This window comes from Ruditapes philippinarum, unplaced genomic scaffold, assembly GCF_026571515.1.
Source record: "Ruditapes philippinarum isolate M1 unplaced genomic scaffold, ASM2657151v2 ctg8166_1_1_1_1, whole genome shotgun sequence".
Lineage (NCBI taxonomy): Eukaryota > Metazoa > Mollusca > Bivalvia > Venerida > Veneridae > Ruditapes > Ruditapes philippinarum.
In genome coordinates this window covers 65233-78970 of record NW_026853485.1, presented here as the reverse complement: position 1 = coordinate 78970, position 13738 = coordinate 65233, and positions in this window count along the sequence as shown.

The following is a 13738-nucleotide window of genomic DNA, read 5'->3' as shown; positions in this document are numbered from 1 at the left end:
ATGAAAAGAGGCCCTACCAGGGGTAACATGATCTAGTGGTCCTTTACAATGATTATTCAAATTATACCCCTAGGGTCGAAAGGGGCCCAGCCAAGAGGCTTATCGGTTTAAATAAAGATATATAGGAAAATCTTCAAAATTTTCTTGTCAAAATGTACAAGGCCTATAGTCTTGATATGTGGTATGTAGCATCATCTAATGGTCCTTTACAAATAGTCACAATAATAGGACTACACATCATGCACAACACCTGTGGTCAAGGTCACACATAGAGGTGAAAGCTTAACATGGTAGAATTTTTAAATTGCTTGTTTCATTTAATGTCTGTCTTCTAATGCCCTGATGCATATTGTCAGGGTTTTATCTAATTATGGCCCTTTGTTTTTTCCATAAAATGTAATTATTAGTGTAATAATTATCCTTTTAATCACAACTACAGCATTTAACCAAACTTTATTTAGTTATAAAACAGAAACTATGTAGGTTTTTGCATGCTTGCCAGCTCATCTGCCTGCTTTTGGGTCCTGTAGAGTCAAGGTCAAGGTCATTGTTGCTGAAAATAGAAAATCTGTTTCCAGTCAGGTCACTGTTATTAAACAAGATTGCATTTGAGAAAAATGCTATGCCACCGCTTGGTTCAAATTTCATAGCTGTACATCAAAGGACAAGAAAGTAGGTCACATCATCAAAATCTAAGTCACCTGATCAATATCAAAATAAAAACTGTGCACATGGTCAAAATTTCATTGCTGTACATCAAAGGACAAGAAAGTAGGTCACTGTCCCCTTGCGTAAGGAAAATTTTGACCCAAGGGTTTAATTCAAAACAATCTTGATACAGGTCCACCAAACAACATTTCAAGTCAAATATCTAAGCTGTAGCTCTCTCCCATTCAGAAAACATTTGTTTTATTTTCTGATTTTACTATGTGTACATAATGAGAATTACTGCCCCCGGGCAGGGCCAATTTTAACACAAGGGGAAAAATTTAAACAACTTTGGTAGAGGACCTATAAATGATATTATATATCAAACATCAAAGCTCTATGCCTTGTACCTTCAGACAAACATATTTTTTATTTTTTCACTAGTATATGTACATAATGAAAATCAATGAACCCTGGGGCGGAACCAATTTTGACCCAAGGGCTTTAATTTGAACAATCTTGGTAGAGGTTCACTTGGCAAAAACTCATGCCATATATTAAACCTCTAGCCTTTGTCAATTCAGAGATGAAGATTTTTCAACTGAGAAATACAAAATCCCTAAAGAAAGCCCAACACGGCAAATTTGAAAATGTTGCAGGCTCGGTTTGATTGAGCCTGTTCATGGACGGTACTGGAAAGTGCAAGTTACCGTCCACGCCCCCTAGCACCGGCTTAAGCAGAATTCAACATTTAAACATGAAATAGTAAAATTTTGAATTTAGAAACATCCGCAGATGTGTTCATACGGCGGTTATCATGGAACCTTCAATGTGACACTTCCGTGCCATTCCATGAAAAGCGGCGTACCATATGGTCCCCAAGTAATAAAAAGCGTGTGCCCTAAACTTTTACTTTATACATATAAGGAAAACTATTGCCTCTGGGGCAGGGCAATGTTTACACTAGGGACATAATTAAAACAACTTTAGTAGAGGACCCATAGATGATATTATATACCAAATATCAAAGCTCTAAGCCTTGTACCTTCAGACAAGAGAATTTTTTTAAGTTTTTTACTATATGTACATAGTGATAATAAATAACCCCTAGGGGTGGGGCCTATTTTGACCCCAGGGCTATAATTTGTACAATCTTGCTAGAGTTTCACTACACAATGTTTCATGCAATATATCTTAACTCTAGGCTTTGTAAATTTAGAGAAGATGATTTTTTAAGTTTTTACTATGGCTAATTTTGACACCAGAGGCAAAATTTGAACAACTTTGGTAGATAACCTATAGATGATATTATTTTACAAATATTAAAGCTCTAAGCCTTGTACCTTCAGACAATAAGATTTTTTGATTTTTTACTATATGTATATATTGAAATCAATGACCCCCAGGGCGGAGGCAATTTTGGCTATAATTTGAACAATCTTGCTAGAGGTTTACTACACAATGTTTTATGCAAAATATCTAACCTCTAGCATTTGTCAATTGCTAGAAGAATTTTTTTTAAAGTTTTAAGTGTTTACTATAAAGATATAAGGAAAACCAATGACCCCCGGGGCGGGGCCGATTTTGACCCCAGGGCTATAATTTGAACAATCTGGGTAGAGGTCTACCAGACAATGCCTTATGCAAACTATCTAAGCTCTAGGCCTTTTGGGTCTTTACAAGAAGGTATTTTAAGTTTTTACTATATGTACATATAGTGAAAATCAATGACCTCCGGGGCGGAGCAAATTTTAACCCCAGGGCTATAATTTGAACAATCTTGTTAGAGGTCTACCAGACGATGCCTTATGCAAAATATCTAAGCTCTAGGCCTTTTGGGTCTTTACAAGAAGATTTTTTTAAATGTATCCTTATAATTCCTTTTGGTTGCCATGGCAACCAGATTTCTGCATGGAATGAAATTCTTTGAACAACTTTGGAAGCCCATCACCCAAGGACCAGTCCTGCCAAGTTTGGTTGAAATTGGACTCGTGGTTTTTCACAAGAAGATTTTTTTAAGTTCACTATATAATCTATATAACACACACACAAACACACACAGGTGAATCCATATATGCCACCGCATCGCAGATGCTGCGGTGGCATAAAAAAGAAAATAGGTTTCCGGTCAATCACTAGAGTTTGGAATAAGATATTTTTTATGAAATTTGGTGTAAAACCAGTTTTAATGAATACCTCACTTGGGATGGCTTTTTGCATTCTGGGTTCAAGGTTACAGTTACTAAAAATAGAAAATTCATTAAGTTGCATTGCACATAGTTACATTGTTGTTGCTTGTATTTCAACTACAACAGATATATCTACAATGGTGGTAATTGAAAACCTGGTTTCATAGCATTGCCATGTTTCTTGTTACTAAAATGATTTGTATATCTTTATCGTTTTAGTTTGCTTAGGGTTAAATATTGATAAAAAGTATCGTTATTTTATATATATATATATCTAGGAAAATAAGTATAAATGTACAGAAAAGCTGATAACATATTGTATATTTGTACATCGGTTTGAAATATTGATGAAATGAAATTGTTTATAATAAACATCAAAAACGAAACGTTTTTGTTTAAATTTAGGTCCATTTCTCAATCCAGAAATATGACAATACTTTTAGCTTTTCCGAAAGGAAAGCTAATCTTTCATACGTCGTAAAATTTTGAACAGGGGAGATCCCTCCACACCAATAAAATCAATTTTTTCAACACAAGAATATAAAAACAATAACATCAGAAAATGGTCACTCAGAAGCAAGTGTATTTACCAAAGGTGTTAAGGAGTTTGGTTATGAAAATCAGAAGATGATTACGAATTCATTATAAAACATTTGATAAAATATCAACTGACGAAAGAAATACATAAGAAACAGCAAAATGACCGTAAAACAGTTGTAAACATCTTTATCTTATTAAGATACCGTGTTCGATATGCCGAGTTTTCTGATAAAAACATTTTGTTTAAAACACCTAACTGCTATTTAAACAAGGTGTCAAGGGGACTAATTAATGTGACTAGCAGTGATATGTGTTTGTCAGCCGGCAGCCTCAAGATAGGGACACTGTAACGCATGTAACTACGTGTCCCCTCCATGACCGAGCCCCGATACTGGTGTCACACTGCCTATGTGACGAGCTAAGGGCTGACCAACAGGTACCGGGCGATGATTCTGACGTCGAAACCTACCCTCGCAAACATGAAAATAAAATATACCCTTCCCCAAGCTGGCGACCTAATCTCTCTGGTTTTGGCAAGGCCATGGCCATACCTGAACAGCCATGGGTAGCAAGTGGTGTCACACTTCCATCTTCTGTCCGAGATGGGGGTCGGTAAATGAGCCTGAAACGAGAAAAACGGCCGAAAAAGTGTGGTCGATGGGGGGTTGGCGCTCATTCTCGACCCTTTAGCCCCAAGATAGGGACACTGTAACGCATGCAGGCACTCTGTGTACGTGTCCCCTCCATCGACCGAGCCCCGATACTGGTGTCACACTGCCTATGTGACGAGCTGAGGGCTGACCAACAGGTACCGGGCGGTGATTCTGACGTCGAAACCTACCCTCGCAAACATGAAAATAAAACATACCCTTCCCCAAGCTGGCGACCTAATCTCTCCGGTTTTGGCCAAGGCCATTGACATACCTGAACAGCCATGGGTTAGCAAGTGGTGTCAAACTTCCAACTTCTGTCCGAGATGGGGGTCGGTAAATGAGCCTGAAACGAGAAAAACGGCCGGAAAAGTGTGGTCGATGGGGGGTCGGCGCTCATTCTCGACCCTTCAGCCCCAAGATAGGGACACTGTAACGCATGCAGGCACTCTGTGTAGGTGTCCCCTCCATGACCGAGCCCCGATACTGGTGTCACACTCCTATGTGACCAGCTAAGGGCTGACCAACAGGTACCGGGCGGTGATTCTTCCCCAATGCCCTAAAAGCGGCGCCAAATTCAAAGGCCTTAAAAACTGCTGATGATGCTTAATGCTAAATTTCATTAACTTTCAGTTTTAGTTGATACACAAATATTGCTTGTGCTGATTACATACTGTTTCAAGCTCTGAAATATTTCAACTTCACCTTCATGTGTAGGGTGGAAAGTATCCAGTGTTCCGTATACCGTATGTGGAAACTTTCCTGCGTTCCGGATTCCGTATACCAGGATTTTTTAACTTACGCGACTTTGCTCGATGGAAGTTTGGTCGATCATTTGTGGTTATCTCTTCCCCTTTGTCGGCCTATTATTCAATCATTTATTTTTTTTTCTTTGAATTCCTAATCAGTTACAAATTATTTATCATTTAGTGATTAACCTGTCCGTGCTCTGTCTTTGTCCTGTCCTGTTTTGTTTGGGGTCCGCCTGGGCTCCTTGCCACTGGTTCTTGTTGCTGGGTAATATGGGGGTTGCGTTCATTGAACGCCGCCTTTCCTTGTTGATCTTGTTTATCATAATTTGTCTTAATGGCACGTTATGCTTCAGAAACATAAAAAAATATTCTCTTCTTTAGAAAGAGCAAAGATGAATTTGTTTTTTATGTCACGGTTCAGAACTGTTCACTATTTTGGAAAGAAGATGTGTAAGCGGCCGGATAGATCAGTCGGTAGAGCCGCGGAACGGTATTCCGAGGGTCCCGGGTTCGAGTCCCGGTCAGGCTGCACATTTTTCTCACCCTGTGACATTTGGCGCCCAACGTGGGGCTGTGACTGCATATAGCTCCGAGTTTAATTCACATTGCTCTGTAACTGTGAAATTCGAGGGAAATTTCAATATAGAAGGGGAGTATGTCACGGTTCAGAACTGTTCACTATTTGGGGAAGATGTGTAAGCGGCCGGATAGATCAGTCGGTAGAGCCGCGGAAAGGTATTCCGAGGGTCCCGGGTTCGAGTCCCGGTCAGACTGCACATTTTTCTCACCCTGTGACATTTGGCACCCAACGTGGGTCTGTGACTGCATATAGGTCAGAGTTTAATTCACATTGCTCTGTAACTCTGTGAAATTCGAAGACGAATTTCAATATAGCAGGGGAGTATGTCACGGCTCAGAACTGTTCACTTAATAGAAGAGAACATGTGTAAGCGGCCGGATAGCTCAGTCGGTCGAGCCGCGGAACGGTATTCCGAAGGTCCCGGGTTCGAGTTGAAATCTGGTGTAGCAGCATTGCATACTCCTGTGGGGTAATCTTGGTCTGGGGAGTCACAGTATGAGCCCGGGGGACAGAAAATACAGTCAGCCTCTTCTGAAGCAAAGGTGTGGTTGTAGTATGTACCTGCTGGGCATGGATTGATGGTGGCATAGTATGTGCCTGCTGGACAGTAATAGCCGGCTGGACATGGGTACGAGTTGAAATCTGGTGTAGCTAAATCACAATAATATCCGGCTGGACAAGGTGTACAATAGAGATAAACAGAATCCCTAAAGAAAGCCCAATACGGCAAAATTGACAATGTTGCAGGCTCGGTTTGATTGAAATAGATAAATACAGAATCCCTAAAGAAAGCCCAACACGGCAAAATTGAAAATGTTGCAGGCTCGGTTTGATCGAGCCTGTTCATGGACGGTACTGGATAGTGCAAGTTACCGTCCACGCCCCCTAGCACCGGCTTAAGCAGAATTCAACATTATACATGAACTGGTACAATTTGGAATTTTGAAACATCCGCAGATGTATTCATATGGCGGTTGTCATGGAACCTTCAATGTGACACGTAAGTGCCATTCCATGAAAAGCGGCATATGGTCCCCAAGTAAAAAAATGCGTGTACCCTAAACAAAATTCTGGAAACAAAGTGATCCCTCGGAAGCATTAATCACAACAAAATAACATAAGAATTGCAGACTCGGTTTGATTGAGTCTGTACATGAGGGATAATGAATAAGTGCAACATCCCTCACGCCCCCTAGCACCGGCTTGAGCGGTACTCCAGTCAAGTCTCCATTCCAGTTACGTTGCTATAGTGACCCAGGGGTCAAGGTTCTGGGGCTGGAGAGCCCGTCGGGCAGTAGTAACCCAGGGGACATATGCTTCCTTTGCCAGTTTTAGCACCTGGAGTAAGGTATAGACCATTAGCGTCAGTGTTGATGTCACAATCGGGTTGGCACGATACAATCCGAACTCGCAATAATATCACAGTCTTCAGTTGGTTCTGTCGCCGCATAGGAATCACAGTATTTTCCTCCGGGACAAGACTTACAGTCACTCTCTGCTTGTAGGGCAGTATCGTTGTTGTCTGTTCCAGGTGGCCATTGTTGCCAGTTGAAATTGGTTTGCTCCGGACAGTAGTATCCCATTGGGCATTCTCAAACAACATCGCCATTAACACAATACCATCCAGCTGGGCACGTGTAACATACATATCCTTGTGTATGATTCATGTATGTTCCATTTGCACAGGGGATCGGTGCTGGAGTCCCTTCCGGGCAGTAATGGTACAATGTACCCTTGTAAGTCCCTGGCGTTGCTAAACTTTGACCTTCAGGACAGTAATAACCGGCCGAGCAAGGCCCAGTTGAGTCATTCATTAAGACCTTCTGACCTGCAGTATATGCAGTATAGTGATATGCCAACACTATAAAGTGTTGAGAATTGAGTACCGCTCAAGCCGGTGCTAGGGGGCGTGAGGGATGTTGCACTTATTCATTATCCCTCATGTACAGACTCAATCAAACCGAGTCTGCAATTCTTATGTTATTTTGTTGTGATTAATGCTTCCGAGGGATCACTTTGTTTCCAGAATTTTGTCCAGGAGTACAGGCCGTGCATTGACTTGAGTTGACAAAATTCTGGAAACAAAGTGATCCCTCGGAAGCATTAATCACAACAAAATAACATAAGAATTGCAGACTCGGTATTATTGAGTCTGTACATGAGGGATAATGAATAAATGCAAAATATGAAAAACAAGATCAACAAGGAAAGGTGGCGTTCAATGAACGCAACATCCCTCACGCCCCCTAGCACCGGCTTGAGCGGTACTCAATTCTCAACACTTTATAGTGCTGGCATCAATGATCCCGAAGGACCAGAAAATATAACAACACTAAAGCGAAGTACGGGGCATCTTTTTACGGCTGCCACACGGCACTTGACACCCGCTGTTGTGAAGTACAAAATTCTGGAAACAAAGGTTCCCACTGGACATCTATCAGGTACGTCAGTTCCTATTTCACAATAGTGACCGGCTGTGCATATGTACTCTTGTGACGAGTTTAAACCAGTCTCGCAGTATAGCCCTTCTCGCACTGACTTTCAACTGTCAGGAGACCGGGGGTTGTACATTAATATACTGAAGTACACTGCGTACATTCAGACTCGCTGCACCGTATGTACCTGCAGGGCATGGCACCGGATCCTCAGTTCCGCTCACACAGTAAGATCCTTGAGGGCACTTTATGTTTATTTGGATATTACATGTCAGTATCATCCAAATAAAGTATTTTTAAAACAAAAGCAGCGGTTACATTGTAAATTTTATAACGCTAACAATCTAGGTAATAATTAAAGTAATTCAATAATGGAAATGAAACGTTTTCTTATCAAGTTTCAATTAAGCACATACATGCACATATTCTATTTAGAAGTATTAAGAGGTAAAATACTTTGAATTTATATGATGACTGTCATCATCTTTTGAGCCGCGTCACGACAAAACCAACATAATGGGTTTGCGACCAGCATAGATCCAGACCAGCCTGCGCTTCCGCGCAGTCTGATCAGGATCCATGCTGTTCGCTTTTGGTTTCTCTACTTGTTATAGAGTTTGTAAGCGAACAGCATGGATCCTGATCAGACTGCGCGGATGCGCATGCTGGTCTTTTCGTGACGCGGCTCAATGAACAGGCTCAATCAAACCGAGCCTGCAACATTTTCAATTTTGCCGTGTTGGGCTTTCTTTGGGGATTCTGTATTTATCTATTTCATGATCACATCCGTGTTATTTGTGCCGTGTGGCGGCTGTAAAAAGTCTCCCCGTACATTTAATCAATGACGTTATATTTTCGATCCTTAAAGGTCGTTCAGCACGACATTATTGTTGTGCTTGTGGTATTTTTAGTTTCAACTTTTCGGCATTTTCTAGTTGGGTGGTTCCAGTATTCCTCACTTGAATACTGTTGAATCACCCTTAGGGTATGTGGCCTGCTTTTTAAATTTGTCCTTTTGACGTCGTATCTGTGATACGCAGGCTTCATAACCTCAGATCCCCTTTCAAAATTCCATTTTATTTAGTTCCGCCCATTGTTTTCTCGTTTAGAGCACACGCATTTTTTTACTTGGGGACCATATGCCGCTTTTTATGGAATGGCACTAACGTGTCACATTGAAGGTTCCATGATAACCGGCGCATGAATCTGTGGATGTTTCAAAATTCAAAATTTTCCAGTTTATGTTAAATGTTGTATACTGCTTAATGTTTAATACTGCTTATGCCGGTGCTAAGGGGCGTGGACGGTAACTTGCATTTCTTAGTACCGTCCATGAACACGCGCAATCAAACCGAGCCGCAACATTTTCAATTTTGCCGTGTTGGGCTTTCTTTGGGGATTCTGTATTTATCTATTTCATTTCTTTTTTTGTTGGGCATTACGCCGCACCAACACAGGATAGCTTAATCTGTAGTGGACGACATCCATCATGTGCCTCTCTCCATCATTTTAGGCACAAACTGCACCTGAGTAGAACCAGATACTAGTTAGATAGCTTTCTCACATGTAGAATCCGACGACGCTTGTGCGGGAATAGAATAATAAAGCAATAATCCTTGAAACATCTTTAAAATATATGATTAAAAATTAACTGTCAATATTCTACTAACTGTTTCCTAGATAACAAAAACTAGTTCTTCAATACGAAAGAAAACTAACCGTTTGTTTTGTCAAGTTAATAAATTGGTTTAGGATATGTTGCCTGCTTTTTAAATTTGTCTTTTGACGTCTTATCTGTGATACGCAGGCTTCATTACCTCAGATCCCCTTTCAAAATTTTATTTAGTTCCGCCCATTGTTTTCTCGTTTAGGGCAGACGCATTTTTTTACTTGGCGACCATATGCCGCTTTTCATGGAATGGCACTAACGTGTCACATTGAAGGTTCCATGATAACCGCCATATGAACACATCTGCGGATGTTTCAAAATTCTAAATTTTACCAGTTTATGTTAAATTTTGAATTCTGCTTAAGCCGGTGCTAGGGGGCGTGGACGGTAACTTGCACTTTCCAGTACCGTCCATGAACAGGCTCAATCAAACCGAGCCTGCAACATTTTCAATTTTGCCGTGTTGGGCTTCATTGAACGCCGCCTTTCCTTGTTGATCTTGTTTTTCATATTTCTTTAGGGATTCTGTATTTATCTACAGTGTATTTTAAAGACTTTTCAACTGCATTATAAGAACCTCATAGGTAAAAATAACTATGAAATAGAGAAAATAAGAATCCCTAAAGAAAGTCCAACACAACATAATTGAAAATGTTGCAGGCTCGGTTTGATTGAGCCTGTTCATGGACGGTACTGTAAAGTGCAAACTACCGTCCACGCCCCCTAGCACCGGCTGAAGCAGAATTTAAACATGAAATTTTGAATTTAGAAACATCCGCAGATGTGTTCCTACAGCGGTTATCATGGAACCTTCAACGTGACACTTCCGTGGCATTCCATTAAAAGCGGCGTATGGTCCCCAAGTAATAGAAAGCGTGTGCCCTAAACGAGAAAACAGTGGGCGGAACTAAATAAAATGGAATTTTATGCCCTGTTTTAATTTTATGCCCTGTCCTGTTTTTCTTTGGGGTCCTCCTGGGCTCCTTGCCGCTGGCGCTTGTTGCTGGGTCGGGTGGGGGCTGCGTTCATTGAATGCCGCCTTTCCTTGTCGATCTTGTTTATCATATTTGAAAGGGGATCAGAGGTTATGAAGCCATATGCAGTAATACAGAATGATTTAACTCTCCATATAAAGTCTGCATTGGATCCTCAGATGCAATCATATGACAAATCACTCTTATAGCAATGTCGTCGGTCATAAACTTGAAACAACCCGAAAGTGGCGGCGTGGCCGAGTGGTTAACGCGTCGGACTAGTAATCTAAGGATTGCTGACCGCGTGGGTTCAGACCCTGTCAGGGGCAAGCCGTTGTTTCCTTGAGCAAGAAACTTTACATTCATTGCTTAGTACTGGTTGGTTCCAGGAACCGCTTTCGAGAGTGTTTAATTAGCTTATAGCTTCCAACACAATCAACTAAGATAGATTTGTATAAACCAAACAACCCGTAGAATTAATAAATTAAAAGAGTCTTAATAAATTTTTGACACAAAACATATTGACACTGTGTAAATCCAACAGAAAAATAAACATCTTCCTTCGCCTGAATCACACTTTATATTTGAAATCGGACATGATTATATTTACGCATACTTTATGCACCTATGGTCTGGTGTGTTCCAAAACCGTATTATTACACGGCAAACTCCTCCGTCTTTCTCACCCCCATGCATATTTTCTAATATGCAAAAAGAACATAATTTTTGCATGATGATGCAAGGGAAGCGTCACAAGAATAGAATAACAATAAATAAATGTAAATCACCCAGTCTGTTTCTTTTCCTTTTTCATTTATTCAACATTGGTATTGTATAATTACATATTACACCAGCAAACAATACACCCCAAGTAGAGTTATTATAACAATTCAAAACACGTTTCAGTACAGGAGACACAAACGACTAGATACAGAGGTTCTTTCAGGGAAAGAAAAAGTTAATAGAAAAAGGTAACGTAAACAAGTTGATAGCTATCTTTTATTGAGCGTTAAAATTGGTTGCGTTGTGTCTAAAGATATCTGCACAAATAACACTTTGCATGATCTAAGACGTTATTTTGAAAGAGCACGCCTGACAAAACTGTATAAGCATTTGATACATAATGGCAAATTCAGGTTTGGTCGCAGGAGAACAAATACACAGAAGCTCCTTTAGAAAATAATCATATTAAAAAGTATGTAAGAAACAAATTGTTATTCTTGCTTTTTTATTTAATCAGCATTAAGAACGGATGAACTGTTTCTGAAATATTAAGACACGTTTAATTTGTTTTTTAAATAGTTGTGAAGAAGAAATTGCTTATTCTGGCACACGCCTGACAAGAATCAATATTTTGTAAATTACTTAAATTAACTTCTATACTGTATTAATTTGATTTTCAGATATTTCTATTATGTTCTTAAATGTGTCTCTGATGATTTCAAAAGAATAAGCTTCTGATGAATGAACAATTTATAACTAGAACCATAGGGAAACAGTGTCTAAAAGTACATGGCAATAAAAGATTTATTAGAAAAAGGATTCTTGTACAAAACATAATAGAGTAACTGTTATAAAAGGTAATAATCTTATTAATAAGACTACACTCAGAGGCACTTATAACCCGACTCTGAAATTTTTCTATATAAATAGGTTATTTGAGAATAGATTTTGTTCAAATTTGGACTTTACAAAATTCAACATACCATACTTACTACTTGGAATTACAACTCAATGATAAGAAAATAGAAAAAATAGCAAACAAATAGGCTAAAATGTAAAATGAAAAAATCACAGAATAACTGTGAAAATCGTAACACAATGAACAGTCTCTGAATCCCATTAAATCTGTATGTTTACCAGTTCTAACACTTTGTATGTCTTCCAATGGGCTATAACAAAGTAAACATCTCTGCCTCACAGTTCTCTATTCCTAGATAAGGGCTTGCTCGTAGCTTTTGGCCGCTTTCTCACACGCCTGTTCAATTCAGCCGAAAAGTGTGATGTTTATATCTTGTGACATGGAATGCAGGAGTTGCTGGAATTCGAGGAATGGAGAAAGATTCCCCAAGCGTTCACTACGTCATAACCATGTTTACACTTTGTTAGATTCATGGGATGACACAGAAAGTATTAGAACTGATTATTATACAGAATCAGTTGGATTTAGAGACTTTTCCTTGTGTTACGATATGTACAGTCATTTTGTGATTTTTCATTTTGCAGTAACATATTTTTTTGTTATTTTCTCAATCTTCTTGTTAATGAATTGGAAATAAAATTTTAGGTAATAAGTATGATATGTTGAATTTTGTATGTTCAAAAATCTGAACAAAATCCGTTCACAAATAACCAAGCGATCCCGAAAAATGTAAGTGTCGGGTTATAAGTGCCTCTGAGTTAAGTAAACTCTTCAACATTAATTAATATTAATTTAGGAGAAATTTTGTATTTCCTACATTCCGTATAAAACAAAACAGGAAAATACCAAGTGCCTATTATTATGCAACAATGTTACGAAAATGATTTACAATTATGTTAAAGGATTACCTCCTCAATTGTATTTCTTTTTGCAAAATCGATGAATCTTCTCACTTTTATTTAAAATTTGGTTCGATCTGTTCTATTTAACGTGCCATATCTTTTCCTTTGTATTCGGTGTGTGTTTTTATATAATATATTGTAATTGGTTCAAGTAATCTCATTTAAATTCAGCTTTATTCCAATAACAAATTCAAGAAGATTCACGATATCCTGTCACATTTCATACAGGAAATATAAAGCATATTTAATTACGAACTTTTCTCGAAATAAATTCGAAATCATTTACATCATTTTACTAACACAATTGAATAAGAAAACATTTGGGTAATCTTATTTCCCCGAACTTTGTGATTATTTGCATAATGAGTATTTAAATTATTCATAATCTGTCAAAACATTTTCAAATTGCATGAATAATATCTCTATGCTTGAATAATTCGCTAATTATAGTTTAGTAATCTGCCCTCTTAAAACTATCCAGTTCTTAATACAATATACGAGTAAAAAACATACGCAATTTTAATAATATCATCAGTTATTATAATGTTGTTTTGATAAAAGAAGTTAAGAAAAAATGTTTGATAAAAATGTGGAACTAAATCAGTACAGTAACTAAAGAAAATTTAATATCTTTGTCAACAAAATACGGTAAAACTACAATTTACTTTAGAGCCCAATAACAAGGTCATACTTTATTGATTCTCAAATATGTTTCAGATCCTAGTTATGTAACAGTTAATGCATTCATTATTGAATT